The sequence below is a fragment of the Choloepus didactylus genome, chromosome 3 (assembly GCF_015220235.1).
Source record: "Choloepus didactylus isolate mChoDid1 chromosome 3, mChoDid1.pri, whole genome shotgun sequence".
Taxonomy (NCBI): Eukaryota; Metazoa; Chordata; class Mammalia; order Pilosa; family Megalonychidae; genus Choloepus; species Choloepus didactylus.
Window position 1 is genome coordinate 80,718,958 of NC_051309.1, and position 18,315 is coordinate 80,737,272.

The window sequence follows — 18,315 nt, forward strand, 5'->3', positions numbered from 1 at the left end:
TGAGGGAGCAGGTACAGAAGAGATCAAACATATTTTATCAGCAACATGTGAAAAAAACTTAGTGGATACTAGAAAATACTGTTATAGCCATAGATTGCATTGATAGACATAGAGTCTGTTTTTTCCTAGGTTGCTCAAACAAATACCATGCAAAAGGATGGCTTAAATAATGAAAAATTAATGGCTCATGTTTTTGAGGCCAGGAAAAAGTCCAAATCCAGGCATCTTCTAGGTGCCTCCCAGAAGACTGTGGCGTTCTGGGGCTGGCTGCTAGTGATCCTTGGTTCTGGGCTCCTCTGTCAGATGGCAATTCACACAGCAGCCTCTCCTGGCCGTTCCCTTCCCTTCCCTTCCGGGTTCCTCTGACCTTTAGCTTCTTGCTTCCTGTAGCTTTCTCTCTCTCTAAATTTCATTCTGTTTATAAAGCTCTCCAGTAACAGGATTAAGATTCATCCTGGACCACGCCTTAACTGAAGTAGCCTCATCAAGAGGTCCTACTTACAATGGGTTCACACCCACAGGAATGGATAAAGTTTAAGAATATATTTTCTAGGTACATACAGCTCCAAATCACCATTATCTGGATTATAGGAGGTAATCATCCCATTTTTGTCATTTTCCAGATCGCATCTGTGGGATTATGTGCAGTTCAGAAAACCACCTTGGGGGAGGGAACAATATAAAACCTGGAGAATTCAGAGAAGACTCCTAAGCTGTTGGGAGAAATCAAACCACGTCATGAAGAAAATGATTGGAGGACTGGGGAATTTTAGCTTAGAGAAACGCGGATACTGTGCCAGTTATCTTTAATTATCTGAAGGGCTATCACTGAGATGGCAGATTAGATTTATTCAATGTGACCCCAAAGAAGATGTCTGGGACCAAATTTTAACTAGCTATGAAGAATAACATTTCCAAGGTCAAAGCTATGCAAGGAAGGATTATGGAAAGGGCTATCTTGCCTAGAGTGAATTTTCTGTCGATATCAGTATTCAGGCAGATGACTATGTGTCAGTAATGCTGTTGAGGAGATTTGGTCATCTTGTTTAAATGCAGAGTCTGCTTCAGTAGGTCTGGAGTGCAGCCTGATATTCTGCATTTCAATGAGCTCCCAGGGGATGCTGATTTAATGGTCTCTGAGGTCCCTTCCAACCCTCAGGCTTTAGTTTCTATGAAATAGATGCATATCCTCCCCTACACTAACTCCATTCCTTTTGGTTTTTAGGTGTGGCCCTGTTGCAACCAGTTGTAATGGGAAAATTCCTAGATGAGGCCAAAGACCCCTACAAATGCTACACAGACTTTTCCTACACAGAGAAACAGAAGGGACTAATAGGCTGTGATCTTTGCTCTTAATTAAGCTCTGCCAAGTTACAGTCTGCTATCCTGAATGGTAGAGATCGAGAATGAGTAACATCTGCAAAATCCTTTTTGTTCTTTTTACTATGTGCATCTCTATAGATAGACTGGGGAGAAACTTGTAACTTTGTCTCCCAAATTAGAAAAAAGGAAATTTTAATTGCATTTCACCATGGCTTCATAAATTTCTCTCCCTACTAAAAGGGTCAGAATACCCTCTTCTCTTGCTGGAACTGTTATAAATAGTCTTTTCTGGGATGTGAGCTGAGGACAGAATCCTTCTGTCATCCACCCTCTCCCCAAATACCACAGATGCTGGTTGTCCCCTGCCCCATGTTCTCCCCTTCTTTGTCATAACCTTGGTTCTTAGCTAGGTATATGACTGCTTAGAAAATAAAAAGACTATATTCTAGACTCAGTAGCCCGGTTTTTTTGTTTGTTTGTTTTTTATCCCTCATTCCTCTTTAATGACAGGAAAAGACATTCCGCTTTGGAACAATATAATGATAGAAACTCTTAAATGAAGCATTATCATTTAATCCAGGATATTGAAAAGGACACACTGGTACATGGAGCAGCAAGATAACGTCTTTAATCTTCCATTGTGGTATTAAACAATGCCTGGAAGAAGCAGCTGCTTTTGACTATGAAGTTCCTGAAGAATTTCATTAATCACGAATCTCCCCGTCTGCTGGGGGTGAGAGGGACTGGTGGACTAGGAGTCAAAGGAGGACTGATTGCTATTGTTGGTGGAACTGGTGGCTTAGGGACTACAGTAGTTCTTCTGTTTACTGGTGGTTTCCTCTGAGAAAAATAAAATCAAGACAAGAATGCATTTATACATACTCAACATGTAAAAAGCACATGGCTATTATTTGCAAAATAATTTTTTTAATAGCCTCCCATTCTAAACAATAAGACAACTGGAAAAACATATGCAACAACTGCTTTCAGACATTGGAAAAAAGGCAGCACAGGGCTGTGACTCCAGTGAGAAAGGAAACAAATGAGGTGAGCCTAAGATTTCCCTGGCTTTCTACCTGGGAACACTTTCAAGACAGTTGAATGGGAAGGGGAAACTAAAGCAGAGTACAGTGTTCTCACTGGATTTTCATGACAGTGAATTTTCATGACAGCTTGAATTTTCATGACAGTGTAACAGAGAGAAGGGAGCTATAGTAGTTTGAAGCTGTAATGTACACCAGAAAAGGTCATATTCTTTTTTATATTTTATTTTTTTAATTCAATTTTATTGAGATATATTTACATACCATGCAGTTATACGACGCGTACAATCAATTGTTCATAGTACCATTATATAGTTATGCGTTCATCACCAAAATTAATTTGCAAAATAATTTTTTAATCATATAAAGAGGGAGGGGGAATTATTTTCAACCAATTCCATATATTGTTTAGATTCATTAACTTATCGCCAACTCCTCTAATCTCTCTTTATGTATATAGCAGGTGATGAGATTTTAAAAGTTTGATTTGGTGTTTAAAAAGAAAATCAAGTATTCTGCTTCTAACCAAGTTGTTACAGCTGTCTCTCCTGTGAGAATAACTAGGATAGTTGGACAAAATATTTTTTAAGCATCCTTTTGAAGGTATCAGTGTTATAAGAGAATGAGGCTCTGCAGATCCAAGATTGTGGTAGGGCAAGAATCCCAGGGAGGCATTTGACTCTACTATTCTCTTCAAGACAATTGGCAACTCCAAGTAGTAACTGAAAGATTGAGAAGCTGAGGAGAGTTTTTGACAAACTCACAGGGCTGGGGAATAAAATTTAGAGTTAAAGGGCTGCCAGAGAGAAAGGGACCTAGTAAGTAACCAGACTTTCAGTTGGAACCCTAGATCTCACACTAGGAGTAAAGGTGAAGAAGGGACTCAGTCTAATCACCTCAGTTTCTGATTGGAATAAGGTGGTCTGTGTATGCTGTGCCCAAGAGAAACAGAAATAAATCCTTTATGGAGGAAAATAACCTCACCTAGAACTTCAAGTTACCATTACAATTTCTTATAAACAATATTCGCCACTCAATTAAACATAACTAGCCTCTTCCCCTCTTAAAAAATACAAAGCACACAAAAAGACACGACTTAACTGAGAACCAAAAGAAAAAAGTAGACAATAGAAGAAGACACCCAAGAGATCCAAAAAGTGGAATTATCTGACTGGCTTTAAAATCACTATGAATGAAGTGCTCAAGAAATTAAAAGGTAAGATGGAGACTTTGGCAGAGAATTGGAAACCATAAAAGAGAATCAAATGACAATTTTAGAACTGGAAATTTTAATAACTAAAATTAAGAACTCAATAAACTGGTTAAACGGCAGATTAAATACAGGTGAAGAGAGATACTATCTGGAAGATAGATCAGAAGAAAGTATCCATACTGAAATCAAGCAAAACAAAAGGGTGAAAAATATAGAAAGAGCATAAGAGACATATGAGAATCAGTATAAATGTCTAATGTGTTTTTGGAATTTAAGAAGAGAAGATAGCAAATAGGGCAGAAGTAATATTTGATCAGATAATGGCTACTAATTTTCCAAAAATGATGAAAGACATAAATCCACAAATTCAAGAAGCACTAGGACACAATTCCCAAACAAGATAAATAGAAAGAAAACAACTACGAATTACGGTAAAACTTCTAAAAACCAGAAATAAAGAAAAATATTTTTAAAATTTTAAAAAAATCAAAATTATGTTATTTAAAATGAGCAAATTCTTTCTTAAATATTTTTAGTAGGAAACATGTAATGGAAGTCAGAGAAGATTACTGCTTAATAACTATTTTCAGCATTTTTGAGAAATTGTAATTTTTTTCAGACAGATTCTCAAGTTTAAGTTCTTCCTTTAACAATTTTTTAGACTGGAGAACATTCTTAATTCATAAATAATGATTTAGAGTTTTATTAAAAAGAAGATATAGATTGATATAGACAACCAACCTCTCAAACACATATTTCCTATGTCTTTCCCTTTATGCCTGAGATCTCACTCATCCATCAAGTTTGCTAATGGTGGAAAAACCAAGAATGAAAACTTACACAGATATTCAGTTCACAAAACTTCCGAAGTTGCTGTAAGGGAAAAAAAAATGTTATATCACATTTAATTGTTGGAAAACTTTGTTTTACTTCAAATGTATTTTTTAATGTTTTGAGGAAATTGTAAGATAATTCTAAGAAGAAATTGCAAAATTATTGTCATGTCAATTGGACAATCATAGAGAAGAGAAGGGAGTTAAGGGTTAGCTGAGATGAGTAACAGCCCAAAGAGTTTTCCAGGTTTAAGTCTCATAGGAGAAACAATCAGGGGAACTAGGAAGACAGTGAATCACCTCTGCTCTACTTTCAGGCTGCAGAAGGGAAAAAAGAGAGCCGACAAGAGGAGCAAGTGCTAAATGCTTTTGACAGTTCTCTGTGAGTGAGGCCTGTACGCCAATTGGCTGTGTACAGAGACCTGAGCTTTCAAAGATACTCCAGGTATCTTCAGGGTGATGAAGAGCAACAAGAAGTATTCAGAAGGGACACAGTCTGTAGACCACATTCTATGCTAAAGGTAATTACTGGAAAACAGACATATTCAGCTTAGAGCTTGCTTGGTTGGAAAAAAAAAAAAGCAATTTTGTCCATTGAGACAAAGTCCTCTAAAAATAATTTGATACATGAAATTTTATATGAGGAAATTTGGACATCATAATAGATGTATTTAAATGTACAATGTGATACAGTAGTAGATATGGGGTCATTCTTTGATTCTCTGAAAAGCAAAGACATAAGAGTACGTTGCAAAAACAAAATACTTAGTGATTTCTGTGTTCTATTTAACTTATTTTTATTTAAATCAGATTTTGCAAATCTGTAAAAGAAATCTTATGACTCTCATTATCCCCTTATTTGCAAGTGAGAAGTAGTTATACATGTTGTATAGTGAGAAGGGTGATGTTTACCCAAATGGAGATGACTCATGGCCTGTGGTGACAGCTTTCACAGGCCTGAGGAGGGTCAATTTCTTTGGAGATGATTCTCCCCAGTTAGCAGGGACTGCCTACAGAATTCCTAGTGATGCCAATCCAGGTATTATCTATGCTTTGTACCTCAGAATTTTAGTTTTGGAGAAACTTGGAAAAAATATAATTGTACTTTATGTTCCTAAAAGTATTACTTTTTGAAGATGTCAAATATTTTCTCACTAGATCGTATCTTTCTAGGGACAGTAAACAAATCCTGGCTTAGGTTAAAGAAAGAAAAAAAAAGAGCAATTACCTTCCAGCATAAGCTTGGACATCTGTAAATTCCATAATGAAATTCTCGCATCTGTGAAAATTGAGAGGCAAAGAGCAAGAGGCCTGAGGAAATTTGTATTAACAATAATAATAAATTAGAAAATCTGGACTCTGGGTTCCCTGATGACAAGGACTGCATCACTATTTTTGTAATCCTGGCACCAGCATGAATACCCATCTTTTGGAGATTTTCAAAAAAGATTGCTTAAAGAATGAGTGAATAAATCTTGCTTATGTTAGTTAGCATGATCATCTTACTAATCCTTTTTTTTTTTTTTAATTTGTATTGGGATTGTTCAGATACCATACAATTATCCAAAGATCCAAAGTGTACAATCAGTTGCCCCTGGTACCCTCATACAGCTGTGCATCCATCACCACACTTAATTTTTGTTCAATTTTTAGAAACTTTTCATTACTCCAGACAAGAAATAAAGTGAAAGATGGGGGAAAAAAAAAAAAAAGGAAAAGAAAAGGAAACTCGAATCCTCCCATATCCCTAACCCACCCCGCTCAATTACTGACTCGTAGTATTGGTGTAGTACATTTGTTACTGTTTATGAAAGAATGTTGAAATACTACAGACTGTAGTATATAGTTTGCAACAGGTATATATTTCTTCCCTATATGTCCCTCTATTGTTAACTTCTAGTTGTATTGTCATACATTTGTTCTGGTTCATGGAAGAGTTTTCTAGTATTTGTACAGTTAATCCTGGATATTGCCCACCATAGGATTCAGTTTTATACATTCCCATCTTTTGACCTCAAACTTTCCTTCTGTTGACATATGTGACTCTGAGCTTCCCATTTCCACCTCATTCACATGCCATTGAGCACTGTTAGTTACTCTCACATCTTGCTACCTACACCTCTGTTTATTTCCAAACATTTAAGTTTGTCCTAGTCAAACATTCTGCTCATACTAAGCAACCACTCCCCATTCTTAAGCCTCGTCCTATATCTTGGTACCTTATATTTCATGTCTATCAGTTTACATATTATAGTTAGGTCTTATCAATGAGACCCTGCAATATTTGTCCATATGTGTCTGGCTTACTTCACTCAGTATATTGCCCTTGAGGTTTTGACATCAACCCATTTTTTTTAAGATGGTTTTGTTCACACCCCATACATTCCATCCTAAGTAAACAGTTGACGGTTCTCTGTATGGTCACATATTTATGTGTTCACCACTTTCACCACCTTCACCACTATCTATATAAGGACATCCACATTTCTTCCACAAGGCAGGAGGGAGAGTCAAAGAAGATAGAGAGGGAAAAGAAAGAGGGAAAAAAATGACAGCTAGGAAGTAGCAAAAGGAAAAGTAGTCTTAAATCAAAGTAGGGTAAAGAGTCAGACAACACCACCAATGTCAAGTGTCTATCATGCCTCCCCTATCCCCCTTCTTATCTGCATTTATCTTGGTATATCACCTTTGTTACATTAAAGGAAGCATAATACAATGATTCTGTTAGTTACAGTCTCTAGTTTACATTGATTGCATCCCTTTCCCAATGCCTCCCCATTTTTAACACCTTGCAAGGTTGACATTTTCTTGTTGACCTCGTAAAAGAACATATTTGTACATTTTATCACAATTGTTGAACACTAGATTTCACCAAGTTACACAGTTCCATTCTTAATCTTTCCTCCTTTCTTCTGGTGTCTCACATGCTCCCAACCTTCCTCTCTCAACCATACACATAGCTATCTTTGTTCATGTACTTACATTGCTGTGCTACCATCTCCCAAAACTGTATTTTGAACCACACACTCCCGTCTTCTCCTATTACTCTGCAGTGCTCCTTTTAGTAATTCCTGTAGGGCAAGTGTCTTGTTCACAAAGTCTCTCATTGTCTTTTTGTCAGAAAATATTTTGAGCTCTCCCTCATATTTGAAAGACAGCTTTGCTGGATATAGGATTCTTGGTTGGAGGTTTTTCTCTTTCAGTGCCTTAAATATATCACACCACTTCCTTCTTGCCTCCATGGTTTCTGCTGAGAGAGCTGCACATAGTCTTATTAAGCTTCCTTTGTATGTGATGGATTGCTTTTTTCTTGCTGATTTCAGGATTCTCTTTTTGTCTTTGACATTTGATAATCTGATTATTAAGTGTCTTGGCGTAGGCCTATTCAGATCTATTCTGTTTGGAGTACGCTGAACTTCTTGGATCTGTAATTTTATGTCTTTCATAAGAGATGGGAAATTTTCATTGATTATTTCCTCTATTATTGCCTCTACCCCTTTTCCCTTCTCTTCTCCTTCTGGGATACCAATGATACGTACATTCTTGTATTTTGTTTCATCTTGAAGTTCCCAGAGATGTTGCTCATATTTTTTCATTCTTTTCTCCATCTGCTCCTTTGCATGTAGGCTTTCAGTTGTTTTGTTCTCCAGTTCTTGAGTGTTTTCTTCTGCCTCTTGATGTCTGCTGTTGTATGTTTCCATTGTGTCTTTCGTGTCTTGTGTTGTGCCTTTCATTTCCTTAGATTCTACTAGTTGTTTTTTTGAACTTTCAATTTCTGCCATGTATATGCTCAGTGTTTTCTTTACAGCCTCTATCTCTTTTGTGAAATATTCTCTAAAGTTTTTGAATTGATTTAGCATTAGTTGTTTAAATTCCTGTATCTCAGTTGAAGTGTATGTTTGTTCCTTTGACTGGGTCATAGCTTCGTTTTTGTTAGCGTGGGTTGTAGTTTTCTGTTGTCTAGGCATCTGACCTCCTAGGCCACCCCAATCAGGTTTTCCCAGATGAGAACAGGTTCAGGTCACAGAAGGAGGAAATATTCAGTATCTGGTTCCCCTGATGGTTTTTCTTAGAGGATTAATAACACCTGTGCTTTTCTGTTTGGCAGGTGCAGCCTGTCACCGCCTGTGTTAGGGGGTGTGGCCTGTGGCTCTCCTCCCCCAGGCTTTGGGGTCTGGTTCCAGAAAGGCGGGCGGTAATGCTGGGCCCCTCCCTTTCCTTTGGGAAGCTATGCCCCCTCCAAAGAGGTCATTGCCTATCAGGAAGTTCTTTGTTTCTCTGACTCTGCTGATCAAAGTATTTTGATTTTAAAATAGCTGAGTTTGTCTTTACTGCAAAGTGCTGCGGGCTGAAAGTGGCTGCAGTTTTCTCCACAGAAAGCAAAAGGGACAGAAAAGCTCCCAGGTTCACCCGTCAGCCTCTGGGCTTCTCGTCCTGAGACAGATATGTCCCCCAACTCTCCCAAGGTCAGTTGTCCCCAAAAGCCTCTGCTTGTTGAGGATTCACTGTCTGTATTGAGCAGTTAACATTTAAATCCCAGATGGAGCTGGGCTGCGGTACGCTAGCTTGTTCGGAGAGTGCTGTTCTCTAGCACCGCGTGGCTTCTGTGAGTGAGGGGCTCTCGGCTCTCGGCTCTCAGCACGGGTCTGCAGTTTTACTTACAGATTTTATGCTGCAATCTCGGGCATTCCTCCCAATTCAGGTTGGTGGATGATGAGTGGACAGTCACGTTTGTCTCCCCGCAGTTATCCTGGTTATTTACTAGTTTTTTGGTCATTTATGAATTGTTCTCCGGAGGTGGGGGGGGGACTAACAGTTTTCCACTTCTCTCTATGCTGCCATGTTTTCTCCCTTACTAATCCTTTTTAATACCAGGACCTATTATCTCAAATAATCCTCTCAGCCCTTCTCACTTTCCTCTTTGTTCACAATATCAACTTGAGCTAGTTATATTTAACTTACTACCTCTGATTGTCTTAAAGTTTATCAAGGACCCCTGAGAGTGCCACTCCTGCAGGCAGTGGTCCTAGGTCCTGGCTGTCCATTGGGATAATCACCTGGGAAGCTTATAAAAATCCTGATGTCTGGGCCACATCCAGATCAATTAAGTCCAATATTTGAGGACAGGACACAGGCATCAGTATTTTTTAAAGCTCCCTGAGTGATTCCAGTGCAACCAAGGTTGGGAACCACTGCTCTGCTGTAGGACAGGACAGCTTCCCACCATCCTCTACTCACATCTCCCACTTTTCCATCAGGGTCTTTTAAAATAGGTTGAAAGAGCTGCTTTCAGCTCCAAAGAAACACTTTATAGTCGGGACTGGGGCTCGGATAGGAAAAAAAAATTTTTTTTGAGAGTTGAGTGCAACAACAAGCTCAGAATGAATAAACCAAGGCCAATTTGCAGAAATACACATTAAGAGTTTGCTTACTTGCGTGCAGTGAGCTGTGACCAAAAAGAAAGTGACTAGGAGCACCACTTTCATCTTTCAACTTTGTATCTGTAAGTAAAACAAGAATATCATTTCTTTTTGCTGTTGCTGCCATTTTAACCATTTTTAAATGTACAATTTGATGGTATTAATTATGTTCACAATGTTGTGCAACCCTCCTCCCCATCCATTTCCTGTACTTTTTCATCATCCCCAAAACTCTGTACCCATTAAGCAATAACTCCCCTTTTCCTCCTCTTTTCAGTCTCTGATAACATCTAAACTAATTTCTGTCTCTATGAATTTGCATATTCTAAATATTTCTTGTAAGTGGAATCATACAGTATTTGTCTACTTATGTCTGGCTTATTTCACTTTGCTTAATGTTTTCAAGATTCATCCATGTTATAGCATGTGTTAGAACTTTCTTTTGATGGCCGAATAATATTCCACTGTGTGGATATTACCAGATTTTGTTTATCCAGTCATCTGTTGATGGACATTTGAGTTGTTTCCACTTTTGGCTATTGTGAATAAAGCTGATATGAACATTGGTGCACAAGAGTATTATTTCTTAACTTATGAAATATGGAGCCCTTTCCTGCTTACCTGGCCTGACACTGGTTCAGGCACATTATTAAGGAGCTTGCTATGAAACATCACACTATTTGGAACCAAAAGATGTATAGAGTAGGGATTCTGGAGGATATTAAACAATCGGAACACAGATTATGGTTCAAATGTCTTAGAACGGTAGATGCACCTAATTCAGGATCTAAATATACAAACACTATATAAACACTATATAAAACATTTACTGCTTAGGAGTATTTTCCCAGTGACTTTAAAAGAACATCATCAATCTATTTTATGAATTGCTTTTTAAAGCACAACCTTTTTTTTATATTCATTTTATTGAGATGTATTCACGTACCACACAGTCATACAAAATAGATCGTACATTCGATTGTTCACAGTACCATTACATAGTTGTACATTCATCACCAAAATCAATCCCTGACACCTTCATTACCATACACCCAAAAATAACAAGAATAATAATTAAAGAGAAAAAGAGCAATTAAAGTAAAAAAGAACACTGGGTGCCTTTGTCTGTTTGTTTGTTTGTTTCCTTCCCCTATTTTTCTACTCATCCATCCATAAACTAGACAAAGGGGAGTGTTGTCCTTATGGTAAAGCACAACCTTTTAATATTTATTTCATTTGATTCTCACAATGACCTTGATAGGTAGATATTGTTAGTATAATACCTACTTAGAAGTATTTGTACTATCTACTCCTATACATTATGATGTAGACTGTTTATTTAATGTATAGATGGATTTTCATATGTATGAGATTTTCTGTTATCTACTGTATCATGGCAACTTTCATTTCAATCATTTTTATCTTTCATGTAAGGAAGAAAAATTTCCAAGTGTTAGTGAGATGAGGCATTTTGAATAGAAATGGAAATATATTTGTTATATTTCTCCATAAGCAGAATACTTATAATTTTCATCAAGAGTTTATTAATTGATTCATTTCCATGAATAAGAAGTGTCATTCATGGCAAATGTTTATTATAAAAATTAACTCTGCCATTTGAAATACTTTTTACAGAGAGGGCTATAAATGAATTTTAAAAACAGAAATCAAGACAAATAATAACACATATTTAATTCTCTTAGATCTGGGAAATGCCATAAGAGAATCCAACCAGAACCAAACTGCTAACTGCAGAAAAAAAAGAAGCTGACATAAAAAGATCCATCTCTAAAGTTAAATAATATTTGAAATGGGAAGAGAGACTTCAAGAGGATGACATGAAGACCAAGTTTATCTAAATATTATTGTCTACTAGGAAGGCTCACATCCATCATGTTCCCCTCTAACAAATGGTTATGTTTCCCTTAATTTTCCCTATATACATTGAAAAGTATGAAAGAAGGAGGAATGTACATTTGCATAATAACTTCAAAAAATCCCATACATGTAGGAATTTTGTCACTGTTCTTTTTCTATAATTTGTTTTAAAGTCCTAATATAAATCAGTACCAACATTAGAGTAACATATTTTTAAAAATTTGTATATATGTGATCATATACAATAACATTTAAATAATCAAATAGAAACACATTCCAGATTATAAAAGTGAATTAAAATGTTATTGCCAATGGATTTAATGGAATTCTTTAATGTGTGACTATTTTGATTGCCCATATCTTTTATAATAAAATTTATCATTGAAAAGATGTTACCTTGCACCACGAGGAAGAGTGAGCTGTCCAATATCCTTAAGATTTCCACCAAAGCCTTTTTTCCCGATGTGATCTGGGTAACTGGAAGGTAATTATAATGCATAGACACCAATGACATGTAATATCAGCACATATGACATTTATATATCACTGAGACAGGGGTTTCCCTTGTAGGTCAACACCTCATTCTTTGTGAAGATTAGACTCTTGTCTGTTTGGTTATGATAAATTCATGTGGTTATTCGTAAGATATGAATTATTATTTCAGTAGATTTTATGGTTTTGTTTATGAACAGTGAGGATAAATAATTGCAACAACTAGAAAAGTACCATAATGTATTAGTAGTTTGGCTAGGAGACACACCTTGAGAATTTCAACTTAAATGGCTTAAAATAAATCCATGGAAATTTCCATGATTCATGCATTTTCAGAGGAAGTCTTGTTTCCCCATCTCTTTCAGTGGGGAAACAGAGGATTTTGACATGGGTAAGTGGAGGGAGCACTGGACTCAGAGTCAGGCCACTGTGTCCCATCCAAGCTCAGCCACTGCCTGGACATCAGGTCAGCTCCCCACCAGGAAAATCTCCAGGGCTCCTCTTGTCTCAGAGTCCAGGCCCCAAATGACTCAGCACCAGAGAAAGAAGGAAATTCTTCCCCCTCCAACAAAAATCCATTAATTTCCTGCTCTAATATGTTTGAAAGGACAAATGCCCATTTCTTTTCTGAGAAAGTCCTCTATTCCCCACATCTATAGGTTTCCCTTCTGTGGTCCAAACAGCTCAATCCAGCAACTGCAGCATTTTTACTAAATCTGGGTTATTCAGTCTTACATATCACATGTAGGACACATACAGTTGAGTCTGCACAGCACTTTAACAAGCCCAATTCAGTTCCTTTTTAAAGTATTTTCTGCAGAGGAAGTTAAAGCATTTGGATACATATGCCTGGTGTGGTTCTGAACTCATGATACCCTCTGAGCTGATTCTTCCCATCCTTGTATTTTTTTTTTATGAAAATTTTGGAACATTGAGCAAAGTTGAAAAAATTTTACAGTGAACATCTATATACTCACCATGCAGATTCCACTCTTAGCAATGAACTATATTTGCTTATCACATATCAACCCATCTCTTTTTCTACCGATCTATTTTATCTATATTTTATCTATCTTCTAGCAATCTATTTGCTTAAATCGAGGTATACATCCTTTTCTTATCCATTTATGGAAGATCATAGCTATCATATGATGCAATGATATTTGCATTTGTCTTTTGACTTTTATTTATCGTGGCTACTTGCTTCTAAGCTAGTGTGCAAAGAAGCATGTTCAAGTAGACCAAACTATAGTAAAGGGGCATTTGAGCACACTGTGTGTCTGATCAGTCCAGTAGAGGGCATCAAGACAAGTGGGAAGAAAGAGATGAGCATATGAAAGAATGGCTGGTGCCAGTCTTTAGCAAAAACAGAAGCATAACTGAACTACTGGGGGAGAGGAGTGGGGTGAGGGGTAGGGGGTGGGGTTCCTGACTGATTTGGTTAGAACAACCCAACAATGAGGAGACTTTCTCCCTATACCCTCAGACAGACACACAGGATGTAATTAGTGTAACTTTGAACATTTTGAATGGTTAAATTTTTCATTTTGCTTTACTAACACTTGGGAAATCCATTAAGAAAGGTACAGAATACTCAAGTCTTTGAAATGTTTTCTCTCTGTGTTTTCTGAGTGGATTTAGCCTGGTGTTATGAATCACTGGATGCCTACTTGGTGAGACAGGCACAGAAGTTGGTTTTCCTGAAGCTTAGTAGATACGACTAAGACAAGAAGCTGATACATTGCTAAACCAAATTCTCCTCAAAATAAAAAGATGAAGGAGCACGTAATTTAAAAAAATCTTTTATTAGAGAAGTGTTTACAGAAAAATCATACATAAAATACAAGATTCCCATATACCACCCTATTATTAATACCTTGCATTGGTGTGGAACATATGTTACAATTGATGTTAGCACGTTTTTCTAATTGTACTATTAATTAGAGTCCATGGTTTAACTTAGGGTTGCCTATTTGTGTAGTATACGTCCATGGATTTTTTTTGAAAAACTTTATTCTTTTACCATATAGACAATTTAACATTTCCCCTTTTAATCATATTCAGATATATATTTCATTGCTGTTAATTGCATTTACAATGCTGTGCTACCATCACCACCATCTATTACCTAAACATTTCCATCATTCAAAATAGGAACCCTGTACATTTTAAGCCTTAACTTCCTATTCCCTACCCCCAACCTCATCCCCTGGTAACCTGTATTCTAGATTCTGACTCTATGAGTTTGCTTATTCTAGTTGTTTCAAATCAGTGAGATCATACAATATTTGTCCTTTTGTGTCTGACTTATTTCACTAACCATGTTGGCTTCAAGGTTCATCCATGTTGTCACATGTATCAGGACTTCATTCCTTTTTAAGGTTGAATAATATTCCATTGTATGTAATAGCACATTTTATTTATCCATTCATTGGTGATTGATACTTGGGTAGAAGCATTTAATTTTTGAATGAATTTATGTTACATAAATGAATTCATGTTATAATACCAATTCATGGCCCTCATAGAAAATTTGGAAAATATAAAAAAGAGCTATGATCCAGAAATTTCTCAAGACCCAAGAGAATTGAAAACATATATCTACACAATACATTGTAGGTGAATGTTCATAACAGCATTATTTGAAATGGCCAAAAAGTGGAAGCAATCCAAATGTCTTTCAATTGATAAATGGATAGACAAAGTATGGTAAATATACACAATGGAATGGAATATTATTTGGTCACAAAAAGGAATGAAGTATTGATACATGCTTGTGCTGGCCTGAAGCTGGTCAGAAAAGACCATGTTCTTTTAATCCATTCCTGTGTGTGCAAACCTATTGTGAGTGGGACCTTTTGGTTAGGTTATTTCAATTGAGATATGACCTAGCCTATTCAAGGTGGGTCTTAATCTTTTTCCTGGAGTCCTTTATAAGAGGACAAAGGACAGAAAAAGCCATGAGTTCTCCTGGTCTCCAGAAGTCCGGGAGAAGCAAGCAAGGACACAAAAGCAGAAAGAGCCACTGAAGCCAGAAGCTGAAAGCAATGAAACCCAGGAGAGAAGGACCAGCAAACACAGACCATCTGCCTTCCCATGTGACAGAGGTGTCTCAGATTCTGGTGGCCTTTCTTCAGAGAAGGTATCCTCCTATTGATGCCTTTATTTGGACATTTTCATTACCTTTGAATTGTAAATTTGTAAGCTAATAAATTCCCATTGTAAAAGCCAACCCATTTCTGGTATATTGCATGCTGGCAGCTTTAACAAAGTGAAACAGTGCTACAACATGGATGAACCTTGAGAACATTTATGCTAAGTGAAGGAACCGGACACAAAAGGCCAAATATCATATGATTCCATTTATATGAAATGTCAAGAATAGGCAACCCCATTGTCCTAGTTTGCTAATGCTGCTGAAATGCAAAACACCAGAGATTGACTGGCTTTTATAAAGGGGGTTTATTTGGCTACGCAGTTACAGTCTTAAGGCCATAAAGTATTGATCAACAGAGGGTACCTTCACTGGAGGATGGCCAATGGCGTCCAGAAAACCTCTGTTAGCTGGGAAGGCACATGGTTGGCGTCTGCTGCTGGATCCCAGGTTGCGTTTCAAAATAGCATTCTCCAAAATGGCTGCATCAGCTTCCAACGGCCGTCTTCAAAATGTCTGTCTCAGCTCCAGCTACCTATGAGCTCCTCCTGTCTGAGCTTATATAGTGCTCCAGTAAACTAAACAAGGCCCACGCTTAATGGGGGGGCGGGGGGGGGGAACACACCTCCATGGAAATTATCCAATCAGAGTTATCACCTACAGTTGGGTGGGTCACATCTCCATGGACACTAAACCAGTAGGTTCCAACCCAATCCACACCAATACATCTGCCCCCACAGGAATGCATTAAAGAATATGGCTTTTTCTGGGAGACATAATATATACAAACCAGCACACCCGTAGAGACTAATGGTTGCTTAGAACTGAGGGAAGGAAGGCGTAGAGGGATAGCAGGTAATAGTTGAAAAGTACAGGATTTTTTTTGAGGTGATGAAATGTTCTAATTTCACTATGGTGATGGTTGCACATATCTGTGAGTACATTAAAAACCATTGAACTCTATATGTTAAATGGGTGAATTGTTTGGTATTTGAATTATATAGCTCAATAAAGTTGTTAAAAAATCCTATGCATCCAGTCATTGTTCAGTGAACATTTCCTATGAGTGAGGCACACTAGACCCCCTTTCCTGAAGGTTGTCCCCATCAGGAACAAGTCAACAGTCTACGGATTCCTATGGTCAGAGTTGGCCCTTAGTTTTGTGCTCTTACACAGGAGCAAATTATTCTCATTTTGGGGATACACACACAACAAAACCACAGTGGTTAAAACAGATGCTTACATCAGACAAAAGCATTTCATTTTCGTAATGAAATTTTTGGAGTCTTATAATGCTTTGTGATCTTTGTCTATGGCCTCTTTGTCTCCAACTATAATTTTTTGCTTTGTTTAAGCTAAAAAGCTCTAAGGCAGAGGTTTTCAATTGCACATTTGACTCTCTGTTAAAAATAACTGTCTGTGGCCAGGTTCTGTTCCCAGAGATTCTGATTTAGTTGACCTGGGAGAGGCCCAGGCATCAATATATTTTTAAAACACTCCACTTCCAGATGGTTCTATTGTGGAAGCAGGGTGGAGAACCACTGTTCTAAAAGATTTGAACTCTGGGCTCCAGTCCCCCCTTCTACCATCTTTGAGGTTTGAGGCCCCTGAGGATTCCAGCTGCTGCTGGTTACTAGGGTATCCTAATATTGGAGAGGATGGAAGCAGACATTTGGCCTCTGTAACATGGTTCCTCCTGGGAATGGAAAAGCTGACAGGACATCTTACTCCTTTGAGTGGACTTAAGGATGGCCTAAGATCTTGAACTTGTTCCCCAAAACTCAAGAAATGGACACATTACTACAGCAGTCTCTAAGGAAAGATGTGCAATGTCAGCCTAAAGTCCAAACTTGTATGAACTTCTGGAATCGGAAACAAATGTCAGCAAATACGCTACTTAGGGTCATATTTGGGAAGGATAAGTTCTCACTAGCTTGAGTAGGATCACACTTGGAGAACTACTCTTTTAGGGGATGTTGATGTGCAGCTCACACAGTGGACTTGTGAGCTTCCAGCTCTGTCTTTACTTGCTGGCAGGTAGCACTGATGATGCAGAGACAAAAATTCCAAGTGCTGACTGCCCCACACTCAACAATCCTGACAAAGCAGCTTTCAATGTGTCCAGTATCAGTAAAAATGGTATATACAGAGGAAAATATTTGCAATAGGAAAACCCAACCCCTCCCAGATTGGGAGGAAGGCAAGCATCTAAAGGACAAAACGTATCCTCTTTACCTAGCCAGGAGGGCCCATCTTTAGCCAGAATCATTAGCATAAATGGGGAAGGCAAGGATTAAATTGATGTAGGAAGCATTTGCTTGGGAGAATTGGCCTAAAAAAGAGCAGTCAAAATAGGAAAAAGTGAGAAAGCTCTCAAGATCCTATAGAGATAGTGCCTAAGAACAAGGCATTATCTGAAGGCAGGGAGAATTTGCATTCGGTCTAAAAACAGTACCATGTACTGTCAATACGGGGTTCTCAGAGACAAGGGACATAAAAATGCCTATATAAACTGTAAAGTGCTATACAAATTTGACAGTGATGGTTCATTATCCAGAGGACCTTGGTACTCAAAGTGAGGTGTTCAAACCAGCAGCTTCAACACCACCTGGGCACTTGCTAGAAAAGCTACAGAATCAAAATGTGCTTTTAAACAAGATCTACAGATGACTCAAATGCACATTAAAGTTTGGGAAGCACTGGTCTAGGGGACTTCTAGCAATAGAACAGGTGGTAAAAATAACCATAGCTTATAATGTGGTGGACACTGTGTTAAGTATTCTGCATGCCTTATCTCATTTAACCCTCCCAACAACCTTATGAAGTGGTTACTATCATTAACCCCATTTTACAGACAGGAAAACATTTAAACATCTTACTCAGGAATCCAAAGCTGGTAAGCAGTGGTGCTGGGAGATCACCCGGAGTCTGTGATTCCAGGGTGTGTACTTCCTCTGAA